The sequence below is a fragment of the Salmo salar genome, chromosome 14, assembly GCF_965601325.2.
Source record: "Salmo salar chromosome 14, fSalSal1, whole genome shotgun sequence".
Lineage (NCBI taxonomy): Eukaryota > Metazoa > Chordata > Actinopteri > Salmoniformes > Salmonidae > Salmo > Salmo salar.
The window spans coordinates 33,306,142-33,333,717 of record NC_138304.1 but is presented as its reverse complement, the minus strand read 5'-3'; the positions used below and the strand labels follow the sequence as shown (position 1 = coordinate 33,333,717).

Below are 27,576 nucleotides of genomic sequence, written 5' to 3'. Positions count from 1 at the left end.
ATTAATTACCATTAATTAATTAACATGTGCAATAATGTTTAATGATTAATTCAAGTTATCAGTCACCTCTCCCTCCAGGCATCTGATTGACAAGATAAAGTATAACACATAGATGTTTTTTTAAAGGCTAACAGCCTGATGCATCCCTTATTAGTCATTCCAACATGTACTGTATCACACCCAGAATCTAGCTGTCACTTCACCATTTCCTTCTATAATGCATATGTGCCTCACACCACACTCACGTCACAACAGCCACTGCCATCTCACAAGTTGATACAGAGGGATGTGATTCAGTTCCAGGTTTTTCTAGGGTTCTCAGAATCAAGATGTAGCCCACCAGTCGTCCACTGTGAGATGTCTACAGAAGATGTATTGTAGACTCTAAATATGTCTACAGAAGATGTATTGTAGACTCTAAATATGTCTACGGATGTATTGTAGACTCTAAATATGATGTCAATAGAAGATGTATTGTAGACTCTAAATATGATGTCAATAGATGTATTGTAGACTAAATATGATGTCAATAGAAGATGTATTGTAGACTAAATATGATGTCAATAGAAGATGTATTGTAGACTCTAAAAATGATGTCAATAGAAGATGTATTGTAGACTCTAAATATGATGTCAATAGAAGTTCTAGGCTTTTTAGTTAAGTTTTAACACTGACTATCAAGTAACACGTGTCTTTCCAGTGGCTGAAAACATCTACATCCACACAGTTATGCGTCTTTAATTCCTTAACGTCTTACTTTAACAGTATGAGCTATAAGCACTGTGGGGTGTTTTAGGAGGTGGCACAGGTCAGAGGAAGTTCCCTCCAAACAGTCACAGTAGGCGGAGACCATCAGAAATCGACTACGCATTTGTAAAAAAAAATAATAATAATGTAACTAGGCAAGTCAGTTAAGAACAAATTCTTATTTACAATGACGGCCTACCGGGGAACAGTGGGTTAACTGCCTTGTCCACCAGGGGCCTTGTCAGCTCGGGGATTCGATCCAGCAACCTGCTGGCTCAACGCTCTATTTACTAGGCTACCTGCCTTCCCAAAGTATAACTGGTTTACCTTTCCCAACCGTTCCAGGGACCACAAAATCACCGCCAAAAGAAAGTCCTGGATATATTTTTTTACATAAAATATCGTGCCCGGCAGTGAACGTATCTTATTAAAGACCTATTATTATTGTTATTATTGTAAACAATTTGCATTGTGAAAACTATTTTAAAATGGCTCATACTACGATTAATACTCGCAACTGTTATTATTTTTGGAAGAAAAAAAGAGAGACTCCCCCAAAAAAGTGTTTGTTTATATATATATATATATATATATATATATATATATATATATATATATATATATATATATAGATATATAGATATATATATAGATATAGATATAGATATATAGATATATATTAATCAACACTTTTTTTTAAATCAAATCTTTAACTTCTGATCAATACATTACCTTACTTTTTTTTTTCTCAACACTTTTTTGCGGACCCGCTGCAGTATCCACACGGACCACAGGTTGGTAACCACTGAACTAGATAGCCACCATCTTTGATACAGCATACCTTTGCAACACATAGGGGAGTGACATGAAAGGTTATGTATTCATTGTATTGATCAGAAGTTAAAGATTTCTTGAACAACTTACAATAAACATGTTGGTTGGTGTGCTAGCTTAGAAAATATGCTATGAAAAGGGCACTTCACGCCAGTTTGCAAGCTAGCTAGTAGCTATATAACGGTAAGCAAATACGTTAAAAATGACAAACGTGTGTGGTTGAAACCCACAATTTGTGAAGCTTAACTATAAGAAGTGAAAATATAACTTGTTCATTTGTAGTCTTCAATGTTTTTTTGTGACATGAGCTACAACTTTACAAAGCTAACTATACTACTTCTGAACACCACCAGAGGTAGCTACTGAAATCAATGTGTTGATACAATTTATCCATCCTGTTTCTTTATTTGTTATAGCTATTTTCCAAGTGACCACCACAACTCATAGAGAGACTACAGGACAAACATGGCTGTGTCCCCAAAAAGAAGAATGAGGAGCAGAGGTAAAGTGTTAAAGCCAGCTGCTAAACTGAAATGCTCACTGTCTGTTCAAATTGGGAGGGAGGGAAGATTATTTGCAACAGAAGTTGCGCTGTTGGCCTGTTGAGTGTGGTGTCAGCTGGTCCCAGACCCAGTGGCCCTCACTGGGCTATGCTCTGCTGAAGGGAGGGAGAGTGGCTAATGGCTGGCCACAGCTCAGGACATGGCCTCGTTTGTTCATGGTCCCCCATCTCTGAAAAGAGTTATGCTGTTTACTTTGAATGGACAGCGTTTTTCTTTGTGTGCTCAATCAAAACAGAGGGGCAAAGTTAGTCAGCAAGTTGCATAGCTATCTGCATTCTAATTCTTCCAGCCTCTCTTGTATCAAGTTTGGAAACAATGTTTGACACTGTGTTTGACTGGACTGGGATGCTGGAGGTAGGAGAGATTTGTTTACCTTGCCAATACTAGATAGAACTAGATTCTAGATTCTAATTCATTCGTCAGCCACTTCTCAAATATATCTACTACAGTAGTGTACAGTAGCTTACAATCATCATATAACCCTCAGAATATAATGCATACAAATGATGGTTCAGTGAGTATAAGCTATGTACTTAAAATATTTATATGCTTTTTTTATCTGATCTATTTTCTAACAAGGTATTTGCCTATGAATCCCTGGCACTTTTGATATTACCTGAAGGCAAATTGTACAGATTTATACAAGTTATTTACAACAACAGCCAAGCCATTCCTCTGGAAACTAGGCTGCAGATCAAAGGATTGGTTTGATCTCTACTTAGCATATTTGTTTAACCTAGCCAGTGATTCTGAAAAGTGCACAAGCTTTTGCCGTGATATGCAGAGCACCCTTTATCTGTCTTTTTCTTGTGTTAGCTCTGGATTTAAGTACTTTCTGTATTTAAGAGACAACTGGATTTGCCAGCTTTTGAAATTGAGTTGCCCACTGCTAGCTGTCTTGGCACCCAGGGATAGATAACTAGGTATGTTCCACCGCTAATCCTGATCGGCCTTGTAATAGTATTTGTGGACTGTACAGCACTCAATTAGGGCATAATGTGCTATTTTTATTTCCTTTAAGTTGGATTAAATTTGAAATCATGTGCAGTTTTTGCATATCTACTGTTTACTTTTTGAAGTATTGTTTTATAGCAGTTTTATTCAGGCAATGATGCTCTGCACACACAGATACAAAATGTCAAGCAAAGAAACAATTTTCAAGTGCTCTAAAAAAAAATATGCCAGGGCAACCGGGCCATTTTCTGGAAAGCTTAAGAGAATGCATATGCACACAATGCCCTAATTCTCTCTTACTTTGGGCATGGGGAAAGATGAGCACAGGTTTATTGAGAGCCAGAAAAGGGGGCAGATAACTCACAAGAGGGATAAACCTGGGAAGTCATGCTGTAAATGTGTTTTACAGAAAACAATGAAAGGAGCAGACAAAGCGATTGTGGCAAAGTCCTTTGGAATATGGAAAAGCAGCTCTCAAAGGTCCAGGACCATGGAGAAGCCGGATGAGCTGTCCGAGGAGAGCAAGGAGAACCTTTCCAGCTGCACCTGTGAGTCCCTGCGAAAAGGTAAGGAACCAACAACCGATGGAGGAAAAGTGTCTCTACCTTATTTCAAATAGTCATAGGCCTATGTCTCTCAGCTTATTTTTCTTGTGGCCGTTTTAAATATTACTAGCAACATTGTTTTTCATTTGACTCTCCAGCTAGCCTGCTCTTTCCAGCCAGTGAACAAACAAACAAACCACATTGTTGGGCAGGAGAATTCCTTTTGAGGGAAAGTGTGTCTCCAATGATACCACGCTGCCAGGAAAAAGACAAAGCAAAAAATAGCTAACACAAAAACAGTCACAGGTGCATGGGACTGAGAGAGAACCCAGTGAATGGTCACCGCAGTCCCCAGGAGGTCTTTCAGTGTAAGCCAGTGCGGTGGGTGGACTTCTGACAAGGACATTGGTGAGCAGCCAGGTGGAGTGTGTAACTGTGAATGCTCCTGTTTATTCTTTTCACATGCTAATGTACCTCCAATCTGACTTCTCTATGTGGCAAAAACTTTACTTTTAGTTTACGTTTATGCCCACTAAATATTGTACTACACTTAACAAAATATAAACTCAACATGCAATGATTTCAAAGATTTTTCAAAGAATTACAGTTCATGTAAGGAAATCAGTCAATTGAAATGAATTCATTAGACCCTAATGTATGTATTTCATATGACTGGAAATAGAGATATGCATCTGTTGGTCACAGATACCTTAAAAAGAAGTGGCGCTGTGGATCAGAAAACCAGTCAGTATCTGGTGTGAACTCCATTTGCCTCATGCAGCGCGACACATCTCCTTCGCGTAGAGTTGATCAGTCTGTTAATTGTGGCCTGTGGAATGTTATCTCACTCCTCTTCAATGGCTGTGGGACGTTTCTGGATATTGGTGGGAACTGGAACGCTGCCATACACGTCACCGATTGAGCATGTTTGGGATGCTCTGGATTGACATGTCTGGTGAATATGCAGGGCATGGAAGAACTTGTACATTTTCAGCTTCCAGTAATTGTGTACAGATCCTTGTGACATGGGGCCGTGTATTATCATGCTGAAACATGAGGTGATGGCAGCAGATGAATGGCACGACATTGGGCCTCTGGATCTCGTCACGATATCTTTGTGCTTTCAAATTACCATTGATAAAATGCAATTGTGTTTGTTGTCCGTGGCTTATGCCTGCCCATACCATAACCATACCATGGGGCTCTCTGTTCACAACGTTCACAGCCGCAAACTGCTTGCCCACACAACGCCATACACCCTGTCTGCCATCTGCCCGGTACAGTTGAAACCGGGATTCATCCATGAAGAGCACACTTCCCCAGAGTGCCAGTGACCATCGAAGGTAGGCATTTGCCAATTGAAGTCGGTTAAGACGCTGAATTGCAGTCAGGTCAGTACCCTGGTGAGTACGACGAGCACCCTGAGACAGTTTCTGACAGTTTGTTCAGAAATTTGTCGGTCATGCAAACCCACAGTTTCATCAGCTGTCTGGGTGGCTTGTCTCAGACCATCCCGCAGGTGAAGAGCGGCTTATGGTAGAGAAATAAACTTTCAAGTGTCTGGCAACAGCTCTGGTGGACATTCCTGCAGGCAGCATGCCAATTGCTCGCTCCCTCAAAACCTGAGACATCTGTGGCATTGTGTTGTGAGACAAAACTTCACATTTTAGAGTAGCCTTTTATTGTCCACAGCACAAGGTGCACCTGTGTAATGATCATGCTGTTTAATCAGCTTATTGATATGCTACACCTGTCAGGTGGATGGATTATGTTGGCAAAGGGGAAATGGTCACTAACAGGAATGTAAACAAACATTTGAAAGAAATAACATTTTTGTGCATATGAAACATTTCTGGGGTCTTTTAGTTCAGCTCATGAAACATGGGACCAACACTTTACATGTTGCATTTCTATTTTTGTTTATTATATACATTTTGCCTTCCTGTATTATACTTATGCTAAATTGCATATTCTATTCTTCTGAGCCATTAACTTTATGTTCGTATTTTGATATTTTATTATTTCTTACTGCAAGTAAGCTTTTCGTTGGATAGTGTATACCATGTGTATCCTGTACATACGACTAATAAAAAATGCATCTTGAAACTTGAAAAACGTAAAACACACAGAAGCATTTTGATAACTTGTATGTAACTCAATGTAATAATTGATGATATGCATTGAAATTGAATTAGTATGCAGTATGGTGCAGGATGGCAATCCAGTGTTACATGGAGGTTAACAGGCCTTTTTATTGGTACTGTAGGGTCTGACTTTCCATCCTTAATTGATGTAACTCTATTTTGTCCACACTTACAGTAACATGTATTTGGCTTATCAGCATACACTGTTGGCATCAAATATTTGCAGAGGGCAGATCAAATCAAATTGTATTAGTCACATGCGCAGGTGTAGACCTTACAGTGAAATGCTTACTTATGAGCCCCCAACCAACAGTGCAGTTAAAAAAAATATGGATAAAAGTAACAAGTAATTAAAGAGCAGCAGTAAAAAATAAAATAACAATATATACAGGGGGGTGCCAGTACAGAGTCAATGTGCGGGGGCACCGGTTAGTTGAGGTAGTATGTACGTGTAGGTAGAGTTAATTAAAGTGACTATGCATAGATGATAACAACAGAGATACGGGTAGAAGTTGTTTAGAAGCCTTTTAGACCTAGACTTGGCACTCCTGTACTGCTTGCCATGCTGTAGCAGAGAGAACAGTCTATGACTAGGGTGGATGGAGTCTTTGACAATTATTAGGGCCTTCCTCTGACACCGCCTGGTATAGAGGTCCTGGATGGCAGGAAGCTTTGCCCCAGTGATGTACTGGGCCGTTCGCACTACCCTCTGTAGTGCCTTGCGGTCGGAGGCCGAGCAGTTGCCATACTAGGCATTGATGCAACCAGTCCGGATGCTCCCGATGGTGCAGCTGTAGAATCTTTTGAGGATCTGAGGACCCATGCCAAATCTTTTCAGTCTCCTGAGGGGGAATAGTTTTTTTTTATGTCCGCTTCACGACTGTCATGGTGTGCTTGGACCATGTTAGTTTGTTGGTGATGTGGACACCAAGGAACTTGAAGCTCTCAACCTGCTCCGCTGCAGCCCCGTCGATGAGAATGGGGGCGTGCTCGGTCCTCTTTTTCCTGTAGTCCACAATCATCTCCTTTGTCTTGATCACGTTGAGGGAGATAGGCTCCACATTCTGTTCACACGCACCACTAAGTGGACAGTATGAACAGAGAAGTATGTGGATTATACGAATAAGATCATTCAGCCCATCTAGGTCGATGGACCTACAATTCTGTCCACTTTACCAATACTCCATCTTGTTACTCTCACATAATTCCAACCTTATAGTAAATAGCTAACTTTAAATGATATCATGAGCTTTCATCATAGTAAAATAATTTATCTATCTGTGCATATGTCTCTTTCAAATTCAGTTTCTGGAAAGGGATATATGGCTCCTCTGTACTAGAAACATTTCCATACCTTCTAGTGTGAACTCTATTAATAGCATCGAAGGCAGCATTAACATCTGCACCTCTAGCATATTTTCTGTATAACCAACGACTACAAATGACATGCTGAGTTCCTAACCCAGCTCCAACCATGAATTACTGTGTGCTCAGTGTAATTATAAAGGAGGATTGTTGTCACGCTATAATGCAGAATGCCAGGTACACACTGGCGGTGTCTCCCATTACCACAAACTCACAGAGCCGTAACTATGTATCCTACAATATGTACCCTAATCTCTAAGGTCAGCAGTAATTAGTTTAGATTTCTCTCTTTCTTGTTGAAACCTGAAATCAGCCATTTGTCTGCTGATAAAAATAAAACATGAGGGAAATGGAGAAAGTGCAATACTTTGGTGCTCCATTCTTCCTAAACCTGTTTAGGTCAGGGAGATCATTCAAGATTAAGTTCGAAATTGGACGTCTATCCATGTCCTTATGATGTCGGGAAATGCCTTCAAAACTGTCAGTAGGGGAAACGGTGAGCGCTATTATGGTCAAGTAGGCTTGGGTGGTGTAGATGGCTGGAGGATGGGTGTAATCCCATGACTCTGGGTCAGAATGCTGTGTGTTCAATCCCAGTGGTGGACATAGATTATTTTTTTTAACCCTATCCCTAACTCTTACCTTAACCATTTGGAATGAATGCCTAAACTTAACCCTTAAAGGCCCACCTCAGAGGAAGTTGCTGCACCTATTTTGAGTAATTCCTGTCCTAGAGCGGAAATTCTCGTTTACGTTCCACCTCGAAGATTGACGCAGGCTGCTAATTCAGGAATTGGGGGTGGGAACGTTGTCATAGCAGAGGATTTACAACAAATATGGCGCTGACTGACAGGTGTCAGTGTAACTAGCTAGCATGTTAACTTTAGCCAGCTAATGAAAATTATGTGAGCACCGTTTCAGTTAAGAAGGTTGAAAGTAATTATATCAGAAAAGATTACCAGTCTACTTGTCAAGAGATGAGTCCCAGCCAAACCATGCCTCTACGGGCTCCCGAGTGGTGCAGCGGTCTAAAGCACTGCATCTCAGTGCTTGAGGCATCACTACAGACCCTGGTTCGATTCCATGTTGTATCACAACCGGCCGTGATTGGGAGTCCCATAGGGTGGCGCATAATTGGCCCAGCATCGTCTGGGTTAGGGTTTGGCCAGGGTAGGCCGTCATTGTAAATAAGAATTTGTTCCTGACTTGCCTAGTTAAATAAAATCAATTAAAATATACTAGCTGTTGATATGTTGAGGGTTGACGTTTGTCCGACTTTTTCCATTTTAATAATATGAGTAAAACCGTGTCGGATTCCAGACGTCATTAATATTTGGACATGCACACGGACATGATCAAATAGCTATATTGTTTGTTCTCTCTGTTTATCATTTTCTCTTTAGGATCAGTAGAATGGTTGAAAATGGGAACCCTGCATACCCAGGGCACCGGGCCATGCAAAACAAATTTGCCAAAACGTTAGTGGTCAAAACCATTCATCTTGGGGGAGTGGGGTTCTAAAATGCAATCATATCACACAATTTTACCGTTTGTAACCCACCATCTCTTTTCGGCTTTATGTTCCAAAATTTGAAATGGTGTTTATACATTGAATAAAAGTACAGACTCAGTGCTTCAAAATGGTGTATCATACACTGTAGTTGGAGGGACCATGGGGAAGTAATGCTGCTTTAAAAGTTGATCAAATTATGATCCCATTTAGGAGAAAAAGGCATTTCAACATTTTGCTGCAAATTTCACATATTAATCCTTTGGAAACATATATTTAGAAAAGGAATACTTTCACCAAATTGCCAAAATGGATTCTCTGAACATTATCTCACTAAGTTCCTGCATTAGGCAAACCATTAACAGTATAAAATTGCCTATTGTTTTATAATAAAGATAACCTTTCACATTGAACAGCTACAGTGCCGCTCTTTGTTTACGCTCCTACCCTCTAAAGCCTGACACCCACCGATCTCTTAAAGAATTCACATTGGGACCCATGATGGTGATGTAGTGCTTAAAAAAAACGAAGAAAAGATTAACATTAAAATACTTTAATTTCAAGTGCTAAAGGTAGTAGCCTACAATTAGGAAAACTTAAAAAAACACAAAGGATTAGGTTAAAACACTATCTAGACCTAGGCCTATATCATAAGATCCTTTGAGTGACTTTGGTTCAGGTCATGTTATGATATGAACAAAGGAATCTAGCCTGACAGCACATTTCTGTCCTGCCCTTTGGAACAGGACATGTAATGTCCATGGCCCTTTCACTGCAACAGTCCTGATCTTCTCAAATATATGTTTGCCGGGTTGTGTCCAGTCCGGGCGATGCTTTCGCATCTCTGGAAGGACGTTAACATTGCACAGCAGCTGAAATCTGGTTCCATCTGAGTGAAAGCTCCTTTGTCACAACAACACCAGGTTCCAGACAATTGAAGCTGTAAAGGAGGAAAGCAGACAAATATAGACAACACATTAAAACATTGCATACCAGAAATAAGATTCATTGACCCCCAAGTTCAAGTAATAAGCTCAAAGTACAAAGACAAAATACCTAAAGTGTTGCTTGTTCACCCCCGATCATCTCCTTGTATTGGTGGTGGAGAGCAGGTTTATACTGAAAGACAAATTCCAGAAAAATAGGTTAAAACATGAATTAATTAATCTCCTATAGCTTGTTATTGCCTGTTGACTGCTACAGCTGTACTAAAATGCACCCCTACACACTCAACCTGCTTCCAGCCAAACAATGACAATGCAGACACTACAAGATAACTAGCTAGATTTAGCAAACATTTATAAATATAAAATGGTCATCTATTTTTTTTTATAATGCAGACTAGCTATACAATTTGTGAATCTTAACAAATTATCTAAAGGATTATGATTATTTGCTGGTAAGAAAAGGGGTGCAGCAAGAACATTAGTTTGCACCCTCTATTTTAATGGAAAGGCCATGTGTAGGGTCGTCACTAGTTAACACAGCCACAAAGTCACAAACCCCATCCATTTCTACTTTTTCTCTTCTTAAAATTGCATTTTAAATCTCTCACATTTACCCTAACTTTAACCACACTGCTAACCTTAGCCTAACGTTAAATTAAGACCTAAAAGCTCATTTTAGTTTTCATAAATTTGTACGATATAGCCAATTTTGACTTTGACTGTTTTGTCTAGTGGAAATCCAAGTGTAGGCTACAGAGAAAAGCTATTTGGCTCTCAGAATACTCATGATTAGGAAGAACTTTGCAGCAGGTGTTTCTGATTTAATTAACTTTGCCATGCTGGTGGTTGGTAACATTTTAAATAAATCCAACCCTGAAATGAAACGTAGGCTGAAAAGAAAGTGCACATCTCATAGGAAAATACACGTAACATGCTGACAACACCGCTCGCGCATGTTGATTTTGTCAACCCACACCAGATGCGATCAGGACATGCAGGTTTCTAGTAATCTCTCCTCCTTCAGGCCTCTTCTTCTTCTTTGGACTTTATATGGCGGTTGGCAACCAACTTTAAGGTGCATTACCACCACTAACTGGACTGGAGTGTGGACCTCAGTTCATCTTTCAATCACCCACGTGGGAATATGCTCATTAAAACCAATGAGGAGATGGGAGAGGCGGAACTTGCAGCACGTCAAGCGTCACAAATAAACTCAGCAAAAACAGAAACGTCCTCTCACTGTCGACTGCGTTTCTTTTCAGCAAACTTAATGTGTAAGAATTTGTATGAACGTAACAAGATTCAACAAGTGAGACATAAACTTTACAAGTTCCACAGACATGTGACTAACAGAAATGGAATAATGTGTCCCTGAACAAGGGGGGGGGTCAAAATCAAAAGTAACAGTCAGTATCTGATGTAGCCACCAGCTGCTTTAAGTATTGCAGTGCATCTCCTCCTCATGGACTGCACCAGATTTGCTGTGAGATGTTACACCGCTCTTCCATCAGGCACCTGCAAGTTCCCAGACATTTCTGGGAGGGCCCTAGCCCTCACCCTCTGATCCAACAGGTCCTAGACGTGCTCAATGGGATTGAGATCCGGGCTCTTGGCTGGCCATGACAGAACATTGATATTCCTGTCTTGCAGGAAATCACGCACAGAACGAGCAGTATAGCTGGTGGCATTGTCATGTTGGAGGGTCATGACAGGATGAGCCTGCAGGAAGGGTACCACTTGAGGGAGGAGGATGTCTTCCCTGTAACACACAACGTTGAGATTGCCTGCAATGACAACAAGCTCAGTCCGATGATGCTGTGACACACCGCCCCAGACCATGACGGACCCTCCACCTCCAAATCGATCCCGCTCCAGAGTACAGGCCTCGGTGTAACACTCATTCCTTTGACGATAAACGCAAATCCGACCATCCCCCCTGGTGAGACAAAACCGCGACTCGTCAGTGAAGAGCACTTTTTGCCAGTCCTGTCTGGTCCAGCGACGGTGGGTTTGTGCCCATAGGCGACGTTGTTGCCGGTGATGTCTGGTGAGGACCTGCCTTACAACATGCCTACAAGCCCTCAGTCCAGCCTCTCTCAGCCTATTGCGGACAGTCTGGGCACTGATGGAGGGATTGTGCATTCCTGGTGTAACTCGGGCAGTTGTTGCTGCCATCCTGTACCCGTCCCGCAGGTGTGATGTTCGGATGTACCGATCCTGTGCAGGTGTTGTTCCACGTGCTCTGCCACTGCGAGGACGATCAGCTGTCCATCCTTTCTCCCTGTAGCGCTGTCTTAGGCGTCTCACATTACGGACATTGCAATTTATTTCCCTGGCCACATCTGTAGTCCTCATGTCTCCTTAGTAGAAAGGCCTCTTTAGTGTCCTAAGTTTTCATAACTGTGACCTTAATTGCCTACCGTCTTTAAGCTGTTCGTGTCTTATCGACCGTTCCACAGGTGCATGTTCATTAATTGTTTATGGTTCATTGAACAAGCATGGGAAACGGTGTTTAAACCCTTTACAATGAAGATCTGTGAAGATATTTGGATTTTTACGAATTATCTTTGAAAGACAGGGTCCTGAAAAAGGGACGTTTCTTTTTTTTGCTGAGTTTAGAACCAAGTTCTATTTTATCGCCTGGCTACGCAGACGTGTGGGTGCAATGATTGAATAACATGCATGTGTACATTTGTTTTGCAAAGCTTGCGCACGCGTTGTGGTCAGCATGTAAGAGTCACGAAACATCCGAAGTCACACATTCGGATTTGGCACTTCAAGCCCAAATACAGTGAGCTCCAACAGTATCGGGACAGTGACACATTTTTTGTTGTTGTTTTGGCTCCAGCACTTTGGATAACAAATGGTACTATGGGTAAGCTCTGGCCATCATCTTTCAGCTCGAAAAAGTGCATTTCTATTCGTGTGGGTGTTTTTAAATTTGAAACTTTTGGAGAAATTGAACAATACTGAGCAGTAGCTTTGAAATTTGACGTTTGGCGAAATGGAACGATACAGAGCAGGGTGTCCAAAACACTTCCAAATGTTATGTTTGGAGCAACTTTGAAATTTGATGTTTGGAGAAACGTGGATGAACGTCTAATTCTGCAGTGAGACTGTGAGAGCTTATTGGCTTAGGTTATGTGACTGAGCCATGGTTGCTGTGTGAAATTGTATCCCGATACTGGCACTGCGTCCTTGTGAGGGAGTCTTGTAAAATGGGTTTACTTAGCGCCTTTGCTGGCATTTTCTGAAGATAGCAAATGCACAAACACTGCCCCCTGATCGTATTAACTGTAGAACAAAGTGATGTAACTCTTTGTCTTGCTTGTGTGGCATAGGTTTCCTCTGTATGAGTTTAGTGGTCAGCTCAAAATGTATGTTGCCAGGGATGTTACAGAACCAACATGCAGTTCAGCCATAAGACAAGTATCACTATTTAATATGACTGATTGTCTCTTCTGTGGTTTATCATTGGACATGAATTGACTGTAAACTTCTGTCCCCAAAATGCACCATGTTAAACTAGAGACCTGCTGAGTGAGATACCCTTGCCCTTGGGCAACCATCCATGGAAGCAATCTCCTATAGTAACACATACAGTACTTTACATTAAAGGAACTAGTATGAGACAAGTTATTAATACTGTTTCCCTTTGCAAGCACATATCTTGCTGATATGGTGTTCTCCTTTAAGCCCTTCCTATGGACACATTGTATTTTGTTATCGTGCATAAAAATAATATACTGTATAGTATACTGTACAACGCATTCAGTACATGGCCCACATGTGTACTGTACACCTAGTATTTTACAGAGACTAGAATACCAAGGTGTGTCGAGACCTTTCTTTAATCACTCAATTTACAGTACAAATCAGTTGAAATATCTCCACGCATCCCACTTATTTACATTTTAATTACTACTATTACTTATTTTTGGGATGTGACTATAGCAAGGCCTTGCACTAGAACGAAGCAAAAATACTTTTTCACTGGAGGTTTAGGTGCTTGTTTCTTTTAAATACCATCATCTTTGCTGAAATCCCCTCTCAAAAGAACCTTTCACTTGCTGGAATAAATTCAAATTAAATTTTAAATCCCTCTTTGCATTTCTTCAGCCTCTTTTAAAATAGCTGCCTCCTCTTAGAAAGCTGTTTATGTAGTGATCTGTTCATAATCCAGTTTGTTTCTCAACAGCGAAAAACACAGAAATCGTATTATCACTATTTTGGAGAGATGATGCGAGAAATCAGGAACTATAAATGTCTGGATCTGTAGAAGTTTTCTAAGTGCAAAAGACCATTGATGAAGAACAGTAACATTTGACTTGCAAATATCGATAGTACATTGTATTGAGAGATCTCAGAATGTATCAAATACCTTTTGTGATGTTATTCAAAAAACTAGACAATGGCTGTACATTAGTCTCAAGTTATCTACCTAGCACATATTTATCAGAAATGTTCTACCATGTGATATACAGCTTTTGTACTGAGCATATTAAGATTTAACTATTGGCACAATGGGTGAACCTTACATGTCATTGTCAATCTTCCAGACTTCTATAAACAAAAACCCTCCCCAATCTCACAAGGCCTTCTAATATTTTGTAGAAAACAAGATTTAATCAAGAATGAAATTAATAAAAATATAAAACAGCAACACATTTATATGGAAGTGCCTTGTGATATATATCCAGCTGAAAATATGTAAAATAACTGGGAAGAGCCTGTTGGGAGATTTAATTTGCTCCAGCTAGATTGGGTTCATTGTTTGGAAACAAATTATAATTCTGTCTCCAGAAAGTTAACAAAGATCTAAACAAAAGGAAATCAATGGCCAAGCCCATTAATCACTCAAACCAAGCTACTTGTGCTGAAGAAACTTACTTCATAATCAATTTCTTTGTTTTGCTCAAAAGGGCATTTGCATTCTGATTCATGTCAGCAAGCTTATTGTATTGGGCGCAATCAAAATATTGTAAATCACATTAATGAAAGTATTTTTGTATTTTCAAGTGTCTCTGAATAGTCATCATGATAAGCTGTGGCTGTCTTACAAACTGCTGTAAAAAGCTGTTTTTAACACGGACCACTGCGCTACTGATAAGGGTCATGTGTTGATTTGTCAACAACAAAAGGTATCGAGGTGGAACATTGTGCCAGACTCTTGTGTCTAGTGATTTAAGACTTATGATTCTGGCATTGATAATACTGACCTTTAAGCACAAGTACAAGCAATCCAACTCTGCAGAGTTTCTGCTAAAGATCGTCAGTTATAAAATCGAGACAAATCTGTGAGCTACAGAATGTGTTGCTGAATGCTACTTATTATTCATTATTATTATTATCAAGACAATCTACTGCTCATCAGCATGATCATTACAGAAGCCACAGACTCACCTGTTGCCATTGTTTGTGGTCATTACTTTGCCTGGCCATCCCAGGGGAGCCACTTTGTGGATGGGTCGGGGGTTATGTCGGTCTGTTGCCTTGAGTCAATATCTGAGACTGCTAGAGTAGACCCAGTTGAAAACCAGTCCCCAAGACCCAATACTCAGACCCAGAACTAGACCTAGTGTTTCAAAACTGTGACAAGATCAAGACCAGTTTAAATGTTGAAAACGAGATCCAGACCAAGACAATTGTAAGAAGTCAGGCATCTTATTCCTAAACATAAACCATTGCATGGCCTACCAGCTTGCACATAAGGGAAGCAAGGCACCCTGGCACTTGTGCGTTAAATCATTCCTTCTTGGCCACATAACTCTGGCAAGAGGAGGTATTGAGCGATATGTCTTGACCACAAGTTGAGTGACTACGAAAACCATGTTGTCCAAACATTAGCTCAGACCCAGACCAGAAGTATTGGATCACCGATCCATACAGAAGACACCGATCCATATACCTTGGGCACTGAAACCCTGGTCCATGCGGTCTTAAGTGGTGTTGACCTAGACCATGAGATCAAGTCTCCATCTTTGCTACATTTCACTAAAAGATGAACAACTAGTCCATTTTAATATCACCTAGCATACTACGATATTCAGAACTGTTGAGCATACAACTTTTCCAAGCGATTGTGTATGCCATGGTAAAGCACGAAAGAGCAGTCAGAAACTTTTGTCTGCAATCTGACTTCTTTACTACTACAGCAGCAGATCACCCAACGGTGTTATGTAGCTTTTGAATCACTGCAGTACCTCAAGTCCTAGAGTACATTTACATTTACATTTAAGTCATTTAGCAGACGCACTTATCCAGAGCGACTTACAAATAGCGAGGTTGTCATTAAGCATTGGGGGTGTGTCTTTAAAGGTCGCCCACCGTTATACCCTAGTTATCCCCAAGGGCAATGTTGGGTAGTACTAATTGTTTCTTTAACTGTGATTTAGTTACATGCGGTGAAGATAATGATCCCCATGGAAAATGTGCTGTCTTTTCAAAGAAACTTTCCCTGCCTGTTGACATCAACATAAGGATAGTTACATATCCTGGAGCTATATCATCAACATGCACTTACAGTGCCTTCAGAAGTATTCATACCCCATGATTTATTCCACGTTTTGTTGTTACAGCCTGAATTCAAAATGTATTAAATTGATTTCCTTTCTCCCCCATCGACACACAGTAACCCATAATGACAAAGTGAAAACATGTTTTTAGAAAATGTAGCAAATATATTGAAAATTAAATGCAGAAATATCTAATTTACATAAGTATTCACACCTTTGAGTCGATACATGTTAGCATCACCTTTGGCAGCGATTACTGCCGTGAGTCTTTCTGGTTAAGTCTTCTAGGAGCTTTGCACATCTGGATTGCACAAAATGTGCACATTTATTCTTTAAGCTCTGTCAAATTGGTTGTTGATCATTGCTAGATAGCCATTTTCAAGTCTTGCCATAGATTTTCAAGACGATTTAAGTCCAAATTGTAACTAAGCCATGTAGGAAAGTGGACAGAACCAGGTTTTCCTCTAGGATTTTGCCTGTGCTTAGCTCTATTCCGTTTCTTTTTAGCCTAAAAAACTCCCTGGTCTTTGCCGATGACGAACATTTCCATAACATGATGCAGCCACCACCATGCTTGAAATATGAAGAGTGGTACTCAGTGATGTGTTGTTGGATTTGCCCCAAACATAATGCTTTGTGTTCAGGACATAAACTTCCTTTCTTTGCCACATTTTTTTCCCAGTTTTACTTTAGTGCCTTATTGCAAACAGGATTGATGTTTTGGAATATTTTTATTCTGTACAGGCTTCCTTCTTTTCAATCTGTCATTTAAGTTAGTATTGTGGAAAAACAACAATGTTGTTGATCCATTCTCAGTTTTATTCTATCACAGCCATTACACTGTAACTGTTTTAAAGTCACCATTGGCCCCATGGTGAAATCCCTGAGTGGTTTCCTTTTTCTCTGGCAACTGATTTAGGAAGGATGCCTGTATCTTTGTAGTGACTGGGTGTATTGATACACCATCCAAAGTGTAATGAATAACTTCACCATGCTCAAAAGGATATTCAATGTCTGCTTTATTTTTTTAAATGTTTTTATCTACCACTAGGTGCCTTTCTTTGTGAGGCTTTGGAAAACCTCCCTGGTCTTTGTGGTTGAATCTGTATATATATTTATTTATTTAACCTTTATTTAACTAGGCAAGTTTGAAATTGACTGCTTGACTGAGGGACCTTTTATATAATTATCTGTATGTGTGGGGTACTGAGATGAGGTAGTCATTCATTAGTCCATGCAACATTTTATATGACTTGTTAAGATTATTTTCACTCCTGAACTAACAAAGTGGTTGAATACTTATTGACTGAATACATTTCAGCTTTCATTTTTTATTAAGTTGTACAAATTTCAAAAAATATAATTCCACTTTGACATTATGGGGTATTGTATGAAGGCCAGTGACTCAAAATTTAACCCATTTTAAATTCAGGCTGTAACACAAAATATGGAAAAAGTCAAGGGGTGTGCATACTTTCTGAAGGCACTGTATGCGTTGTTGCTCTTTATTTGCATATGCAAATTGCTAAAACATTTTTTAATTCCAATAATTTTATGTGACTATTTCTGTGATGAACAAGGCATCAAGTGGTTGCACAATGGCAGACAGATGAGTAAATGGGGTTTCGCACTATAAACCAGGAGGTGGTGATTGGCTATTCGTATTATGTGAGCACAATTCTGAAGCATTTTATCTTAAATTAACCTCACTTTATTTTAGTATATAATGATTTCAATATTTTAGATTAATGACTGAATGAATATTCATACCTACTCTGTTGTATTGCATGGAAACCTAGAACTCGAACCAGCTTTGGGTTGCCGGTTGCCTAGATTTGAATTTAGATTTTTTTAAAGCATCGTTGGTTGACTTCATAAAGATAATTTATTGTTCTTACAGTACATTAAAAGAAGTCCGGAAAACATTATATTTGTGTAGGCTTTACACAAAGCCCGTATCGTGCTCAAAAACAATGGGGTGCTTTGACATTTCACTTCTTTGCTTACATAATTTGCAGCACATTGCAAAAAGCTTTTAGACACACGTGACCCATTGTAATACTTTTCTAAATGCAATCAAACACTTTCTACAAACATGAGCAGGACTTTTTAAATGTGAACCCTTGTCTGACATGTAATTTCATCCAACCCACTCCTCTTTTCATTCCTCCACTATCTCCCCCCAGTTTTCCTGTTGATGAAATAGTTTTGAAAAACACTATATGCTGGTTCATGGGTCATGTTGTAGGCTTTGGAATAAACCTCTTTGTAGATTAATCAGGGACAACGCATATTTTTTGAGTTTTACTTTCACTGAATTTGTGAAAAACTGAGCTGCTGGGCTTACTACACTGTCCTCTGTAATGTTTTTCATTTAGTTAGGATTGCTGTCTGGACATGATGTAATCAGTACTTTCTTGGACAAGTGCTTAAGATGTTCTTTCACTATGATTGTTTGCATCAGCTAAGAAAGAAAACATGTTTGGCTCTTGAAAGACAGTTACAAAATTAGACGTTAAATTAGGCATTAACCTCTATGGGCTAGGTGGCAGCCTGTGGCGCGATTTTCAAAACGTTAAAAATCCTATTACTTCAATTTCTCAAACATATGACTATTTTACAGCTATTTAAAGACAAGACTCTCGTTAATCTAACCACACTGTCCGATTTCAAAAAGGCTTTACAACGAAAGCAAAACATTAGATTATGTCAGCAGAGTACCAAGCCAGAAATAATCAGACACCCATTTTTCAAGCCAGCATATAATGTCACCAAAACCCAGAAGACAGCTAAATGCAGCACTCACCTTTGATGATCTTCATCAGATGACAACCCTAGGACATTATGTTATACAATACATGCATGTTTTGTTCAATCAAGTTCATATTTATATCAAAAACCAGCTTTTTACATTAGCATGTGACGTTCAGAACTAGCATACCCCCCGCAAACTTCCGGGGAATTCGCTAACATTTTACTAAATTACTCACGATAAACGTTCACAAAAAGCATAACAATTATTTTAAGAATTATAGATACAGACCTCCTCTATGCACTCGATATGTCCGATTTTAAAATAGCTTTTTGGTGAAAGCACATTTTGCAATATTCTAAGTACATAGCCCAGGCATCACGGGCTCGCTATTTAGACACCCGGCAAGTTTAGCACTCACCATAATCATATTTACTATTATAAAAGTTTGATTACCTTTTGTTGTCTTCGTCAGAATGCACACCCAAGACTGCTACTTCAATAACAAATGTTGGTTTGGTCCAAAATAATCCATCGTTATATCCGAATAGCGGCGTTTTGTTCGTGCGTTCCAGACACTATCCGAAATAGTAAAGAAGTGTCACGCGCATGGCGCAATTCGTGACAATAAAATTCTAAATATTCCATTACCGTACTTCGAAGCATGTCAACCGCTGTTTAAAATCAATTTTTACGACATTTTTCTCGTAGAAAAGCGATAATATTCCGACAGGGAATCTCCTTTTCGGCAAACAGAGGAAAAAATCCCAAAGGCGGGGGCGGTCGGGGTCACGCGCCTAAGCCCAGTGTCCCTTGATCGGCCACTTGAGAAAGGCGATAATGTGTTTCAGCCTGGGGCTGGAATGACGACATTCTGTTTTTTCCCGGGCTCTGAGCGCCTATGGACGACGTGGGAAGTGTCACGTTAGAGCAGAGATCCTTAGTAAATGATAGAGATGGAAAAGAAGTTCAAGAAATGGTCAGACAGGCCACTTCCTGTAAAGGAATCTCTCAGGTTTTGACCTGCCATTTGAGTTCTGTTATACTCACAGACACCATTCAAACAGTTTTAGAAAATTTAGGGTGTTTTCTATCCATATGTAATAAGTATATGCATATTCTAGTTACTGGGTAGGAGGGGTAACCAGATTAAATCGGGTATGTTTTTTTATCCAGCCGTGTCAATACTGCCCCCTAGCCCTAACAGGTTTTAAACAAGGTGATGATCAACTGCCAAACCTTAAGTAATGATATGCCTCAGCCATCCTCAAGTCCCCAGCCTTGCTTAACCAAATTGCGCAGATAACAAAAAGCACAGAAAATACATTATTATTATTACACACTGTGTTCACACGTCTCTCCCCGGAGACTGGGATGACACAACCTAGAGATAAGCGTGTTTTGGGTGGCCTCTGTCATCAGCTGGGGAAGGAGATGCTTGCATCTCTAAGAGGCCCCCTTATGGGTATCACTTATTTTAAATGCTAAACCGCGGCCCCCTACCCCCATACACCCCCTCTCCACTCCCCCGCCCCTCACCTCTCCTCCCGCCCCAGGCTCCACCCAGAAGTGTGGCTTGCCTTTGTCATTGTAATCTGGCCCTGTTTGCTAAACGCTTCCAATGTTTACTCTCTGCTATGGGGGCTTGTATTAACAGGAGTCAGCAGGATGCGCATGACATCACTAGCGCTGCGGCTGGGGGGCTTTTGTAGGAGCTGCGTTTGTGATGTCTCGGGGCCCCTATCTTCTCTCTCTTTATTCCCCCTTCTCTCTATCCAGGCTTGTCTAATGCATGAGCTAACTCAGGAGGCTAACATGGCCTACAGGGAGGAATTACACCTAATTACTTAAATAACTGCTGTGCAGCAGCTAGCCTTCCTTCCTTAGTCACCAAAAATCATTTCCAGGTCCCTGGCTTTTAATGATAGCTAGTCCTCTATGGTAACAGAAAGGATCTAGGATAAAATGGGTTTTCATTCATTCAAATGGGAGAGAGGGAAATAAAATAAGACAGACAGGTACTAAGATACAGAAGGGGAAGAAATTCCAATTAACCGACAAGGCTTTCATGACATATACTTTGGTTGTTGTTGCCGTAGCGATAAAGTCGCAGACATTGAAACTCGTCTGTTGAGCCATTGTTATCATCCCTGGCCATCTGCTGCCGAGGACTGACATTCCCGCTCATTTGCATGATGAGTGATATGGGAAGCTTGGGAGGGCGTATGCCCCAGTCAGTCCTATGACAAAGCAAGTGAAAGTTTTTGAAGCAGAATGTAAGGGGTAAGAAAAACGATATATATATATATATATATATATATATATATATATATATATATAATATCTCAAGCGTGTGTGTGTGTGTGTAGAGGGCTAACGCATGCATCTGCCTCCTGTTTGTGTGTTTTGCGGATGTGGGAGTAGAATGAGGAGGGGGTTGTCTGCTGTTGATGTGCAAATGTGCATCATATTGAAGGACTGTGAATGGGGAGGTGTGACGTAAAAAGGGACCCGAACGCAGGTGCTTATCTCCAGGCTAGTCAAAGGCACAGTATGTCATATTCCTGGGGACTACCTTTCAAAGACACTGCACCAGCTCGGCCATCAAGCGACTGGGGGGAAATCAAACTTTCTGGATCATAGAAGTAGGTTTGTGTCAAAAGTAATTAATAATAATAATGATAATAATGTATAGTGGTTATGGTGGGTTTTTTTTTTGTCATTGACATCAAGCGCTGAGTGTGAGTGCTTGTGAAAGACAAGCATTTTATCCTCTTGATGTTTGATGCTGTCATATGACTTCATAAAACGTCATATATGTTTAAAAGTTAATGAACATGTTTATTTCTATAGGACACTAACTACTAATGTGTGAATGAGTTTGCTATAATTTTACAATATGAATACAGAAATAATATAAATTGTGTTATATTTATAAATGTCATGTCTGCACTTCAAGAAAGTATCTGTCTGCTAAATACAGGATTGTTGCCATTATGTGGATCAGTGCTCTTAGTAAAAGTGCAGCTTCTACAAGGGTCTCAGACAGCTAGAGAGGACGTTATATTGCTCAAATGGGGTTTTAAGAAGCACCACCTATTTTTGGATCATCCAGATAGCATTCAACGCTGTCGACACAAATGCTGTATGTTTAATTCAGGTAGAGTATAAGCTAAGGTCTTAGAAGAACACGTTAGTATTGTGTCTGAAGACAATGCTTTGTCAGGTTGTGCCCGGCAAAAGTTGCGTTAATGCTTGTTGAAATCGTGTTGTATTATGGTCGATAATAAGTGATCATTGAGACTTCTGTGGCAGACATGGTCCAGACCTTACACTTGAACAAACTCTGAAGAGACACAGTACAAGGTCTCCAGGGAAACTGTTGATTTAGTGGGAAGGATGGATGTTTCAAAGGTTTATCATCAGGACTGTCAATAGACTTAGGCCTATGCCTCGGAAGGGCAAAGATAGAAGAATATGTTAAGGGATAATTTGGAAGAAAATGAATGAATTTTTTCCTAACATACTGCAGCTAGGGATTTTGTCAAGACAACTGGTGGGTTGATAAGTGAGTTGTGTATTGAGAAAAACAACTTGTTTTCTGAGGCATTTGCATAGGCCACATGATTAAATGAATATATTTTCAGGCGTAACATGTTGTGTGGGTAAGAATACTTTCATTGTAGTCAGTTCCCTCCAGCGGCAACTTATTTTCAAGATGTCATTTTTTAAAATATTGTTTGTGTAGTTGTCTCTTTGCAACCTACTATGTTATTTTAAGCTTGAGTAAGTGTGCAGAGCAAAATGAACATCCCAACTTGTCATTTAAACAGTCTGTTCCTGTTGGAACTGTTTAGAACATACATTTGAATAGATTTTAGAGATTTTCAGCAATTTCTCAAATATTACATTTTGTGACTTGTTTTTGAAAAACCATACTGAAACAAACAAAAAAATGGCTTGTTAATCAACTCTATTTCAAGAAGGCAATGTGATATACAGACCAATATGCCATGTGTAATATATAATATGCCAAATATAATATATTTAATATTCCATGTATAATATATAATATGGCGTGTATAATAATTATTGCTGCAAGGTGAAATCTTTTCAAAGTTAGGATTGTCCAATACAAAGAGTTGGAGATGTAATAATACTGAGACAAAACTCTGAAATCATGAGCATATGGTCAATCTTTGGAGGTTATTTTAATACCACAGTTACAACAACACAAAGATGACAAATGATATGGTATTGAAGTGAAGTAAAGTCATCTACCCTCTTGTGTACTGTATGCAGCCCCCTTCCTGCTCCAAGCAGGATACTAATACAGTTGCTACACAACAGGGTAATGTTAGCTCTCTTTGCCTGCACTCCAGTACGACAACAGGAGCTGTCCATGGTACCTAGAGAATAAAGACTGTGTTGTCCAGAGGGGGAGGTGAAATTACAAACTCCAGTTTATTTATTTGTGTAAACTTGATTATTTAGTTCTGTGATGACAAAATTATTGTTCTATAGGATATCAAGTGCCCTGCTGTGACTTGTTAACTTTGTCACTTTTAACTTGATAAGTCTTTCCATATCTCAACAAATAGATTCAAACAGAGTTATTCAAGAAAAGAGCACTCTTTACTTTTCAATTTCCAGATTGAAGAGCAAGTCAAATATAGAGAAAGTAGCTGTCATGCATTGTGAAACACTGCAAGCAGTAAAGAGTTACAGTAGCAAACATGGTGGTAAATATCCATCCAACATGTACTGTGTTACCTGTTTTTCCCCACTCAAACTTCACTTAGTTAATCTAGGGAAATGAATTATGTGGATTTAATTCAGTAAGGTTTCAGAAATGTTCCATCTGCTGTTGAGCAGCTGGGGAAAGGATAAATGTAATTAATTACTTAACTTTTTAACAGTATTCCAGAGAAACTGTGATGTTTGTATGATTGGGAATACATTTGCAATCCTTAATGTACAACATAAATATGTATTTGTTATGACTTTGCTGCATGTGATTTGTTTTGGCAAAATAAATATCACTTGAATTGACAGAAAACCAGTATTTTTAATGGCTAAAACGTAGGCCCTCTAATAGATCTATCTGTAGAGGATTTCAGAAAGGAGGCATGAAAATACTCTGTGTTTAGTAACCCATGTTTGTCCTTTGGCTATATCAACTTAATTTGAAACCCACATAAATATATGCAATGGATTCTATATAATGATAAAGCAGTACTCCTCTGAAGATCAGTTTACTTAAGGTTATATCTGTTTTAAAATGAGTCTGACTGGGATAGACTATACATTCCTGGTTGCCATATTGCAGTTAGAGGTTTCCTGATGCACAGACTATGAAGTATTTAGTGATAAATAGGAAATATTGAAATATTATATAAAACATGTTTAGTAACCTAACCAAGATCATCTGAATATAATTGATCTATAAATAAATTACAGGTAGTATTCTTTTTAAAGAGAATACATGTCAAATGTAATGTTTTTTTAGTGAGTGGTTTTATATGCTTGACATGGTGGCGCTATAAGCGATGTCCCTAATTAAAATTACATGGGATTTTTTTCCGCTCTTTTTTTTATTCAAAATATATTTTTGAATTTACCTTGATTGTAATGTTACCTCATTGGCTGTGGTTTTGTTTGTTGGCCTAACTATAAAGGATCTGCTTGTACCCTTGTGGGTTGAGAAGAATTAGGATTTATGAATTTATTTCCTCTGTTGTATTGTTTAAACAGCTTTGGTTTAGTTTTGATCCCTTCCTCTTGCCTTTGAGGCTGTTCCACGGTGTCAGCTGTTGACTGATAGTAAGAGAACTGCCTCACAGTGTGAATGAAAGAAAACTAGCGGTTGGTAAACACTGATAAGGGATAAATAGAAAGCGGTCAGGCAGAGATAGTTCTGTGGGAGCCCAGATTGTGTGCGGTCTGTTAAAATGAGATTCTGAGCCTGTCCTTTTTATTCTTCCCCCCCTCCCCTCTGCTGCGTTTGTCTGGAAAATCTCCAGTGACCCTGCACAACAGTCCCAGGCTGCACTATTCTCTTTTTGTGTTTTGTTTTCTAACAAGGGTCAAGTTGGCCGATAGACATGTCCCTGATGCTTATAGACAGCTGTCATGACTGCAAGTACTTACAATAATTAATGTTACATGGAATTATAGTTCTGCTGCACCAGAAACACAGCATCAGGGAAATAGTGAAAAGATAAGTAAAATGTCTAGAACATTCTCTGAAAATGTCCAGCCTTTGTCTGTTTGACATTTTATTGTCGAATGGTTTCACTTCATGTTTCTTCACAATTTCTTTCAATGTTTTTTTAATCTACTTGTGTATGAAAGATTTGGACTGAATTGAAATTAAATGTTGTAAGAGTTAATACTGTAATGATAAAAAGTGCAACGTTCAAACAATTTTGAACAAACTAATGCACTTGCTTACTTACAGTACCAGTCAAAAGTTTGGACACACCTACTCATTCCAGGGTTTTTCTTTATTTTTACTATTTTCTACATTGTAGAATAATAGTGAAGACATCAAAACTATTAAACAACACATATGGAATCATATAGTAACCAAAAAAGTGTTTAACAAATCCAAATATATTTTATATTTGAGATTATTCAAAGTACATTTTTTTCATTTAGCAGACGCTCTTATCCAGAGCGACTTACAGTAGTGAATGCATACATTTCATACATTTCTTTTTCTGTGCTGGCCCCCCGTGGGAATCGAACCCACAACCCTGGCGTTGCAAACACCATGCTCTACCAACTGAGCTACAGGGAAGGCTAAGTAGAGTAGCCACCCTTTGGCTTTTGGTATTCTCTCGACCAGCTTCATGAGGTAGTCACCTGGAATGCATTTCAATTAACAGCTGTGCCTTATTAAAAGTTCGTTTTTGAAATGTGTTTGAGCCAATCAGTTGTGTTGTGACAAGGTAGGGGTGGTATACAGAAGATAAGCTTGGTAAAAGACCAAGTCCATATTATGGCAAGAACAGCTCAAATTAGCAAAAAGAAACGACAGTCCATCATTACTTTAGGACATGAAGTCAGTCAATCCAGAATATTTCAAGAACTTTGAAAGTTTTTCATTTGCAGTCGCAAAAACCATGAAGCGGTCTCATGTGGACTGCCACAGGAAAGGAAGACCCAGAATTACCTCTGCTGCAGAGGAAAAGTTAGTTACCAGCCTCAGATTGCAGCCCAAATAAATGATTCACAGACACATCTCAACATCAACTGTTCAGAGGAGACTGCGTGAGTCAGGCCTTCATGGTCGAAATTTTTGCAAAGAAACCACTACTAAAGGACACCAATAAGAAGAAGAGACTTGCTTGGTCCAAGAAACACAAGCAATGGACATTAGAACGGTGGAAATCTGTCCTTTTGGTCTGATGAGTCCAAATTTGCGGTTTTTGGTTCCAACTTCCGTGTCTTTGTGAGACGCAGAGTAGGTGTACGGATGATCTCTGCATGTGTGGTTCAAAGGTTTGGACACCTACACATTCAAGTGTTTTTCTTTATTATCACTATTTTGTACATTGTAGAATAATAGTAAAGACATCAAAACTATGAAATAACACAATCATGTCGTAACCACAAAAGTGTTAAACAAATCAAAATATGTTATTTTAAATTCTTCAAAGTAGCCACCCTTTGCCTTTATGACAGCTTTGTACACTCTTGGCGTTCTCTCAACCAGCTTAATCTGGAATGGTTTTCCAACAGTCTTGAAGGAGTTCCCACATATGCTGAGCAGTTGTTGGATGCTTTTCCTTCACTCTGCAGTCCAACTCATCCCAAACAATCTCAATTGGTTTGAGGTCGGGTGACTGTGGAGGCCAGGTCCTCTGATGTAGCACTCCATCACTCTCATTCTTGGTCAAATAGCCCTTACATAGCCTGGAGGTGTGTTGGGTCATTGTTCTATTGAAAAGCAAATGATAGTCCCACTAAGTGCAAACCAGATGGGATGGCGTATCGCTGCAGAATGCTGTGGTAGCCATGCTGGTTAAGTGTGCCTTGACTTCTAAATAAATCACAGACAGTGTCACCAGCAAAGCACCCCCACACCATCACACCACCTCCTCCATGCTTCACGGTGGGAACCACACCCACAGAGATTATCCATTCGTCTTCTCTACGTCTCACAAAGACACTGCGATTGTAACCAAAAATCTCAAATTTGGACTCATCAGTCCAAAGGATAGATTTCCACCGGTCTAATGTCCATTGCTTGTGTTTCTTGGCCCAATCAAGTCTCTTCTTCTTATTGGTGTCCTTTAGTATTGGTTTCTTTGCAGCAATTCGACCATGAAAGCCTGATACACACAGTCTCCTCTGCACAGTTGATGTTGAGATGTGTCTGTTACTTGAACTCTGTGAAGCATTTATTTGGCTGCAATATGAGGCGCAGTTAACTCTAATGAACTTATCCTCTGCAGCAGAGCTAACTGTGGGTCTTCTTTTCCTGTGGCTGTCCTCATGAGCCAGTTTCATCATAGCGCTTCATGGTTTTAGCGACAGCACTTTGGGTATTGACATTTTTGGGTATTGACTGACCTTTATGTCTTAAAGTAATGATGGAGTGTCATTTCTCTTTGCTTATTTGAGTTGTTCTTGCCATAATATGGACTTGGTATTTTATCAAATAGGGCTATCTTCTGTATATCACCCCTACCT

General features: G+C 39.5%; 1 protein-coding gene across 7 annotated transcripts in view; it reads left to right on the top strand.

Annotated features, from left to right (window-relative positions):
• Nucleotides 1-1,556: 1,556 nt before the first annotated feature.
• Nucleotides 1,557-27,576, top strand: part of LOC106569122 (suppression of tumorigenicity 18 protein) — a 62,768-nt gene continuing 36,748 nt past the window's right edge. For 3 of the 7 annotated variants that reach the window (XM_014140118.3, XM_014140116.3, XM_014140108.3), the window contains exon 1: nt 21,297-21,521. The gene's annotated coding sequence lies outside the window, so the exon portion shown is untranslated. Of the gene's footprint in view, nt 2,084-3,507; nt 3,665-21,295; nt 21,526-27,576 lie in introns of those variants that run through there. The other 4 variants (XM_045694199.2, XM_014140117.3, XM_045694196.2 and 1 more) reach the window with 3 other exon arrangements.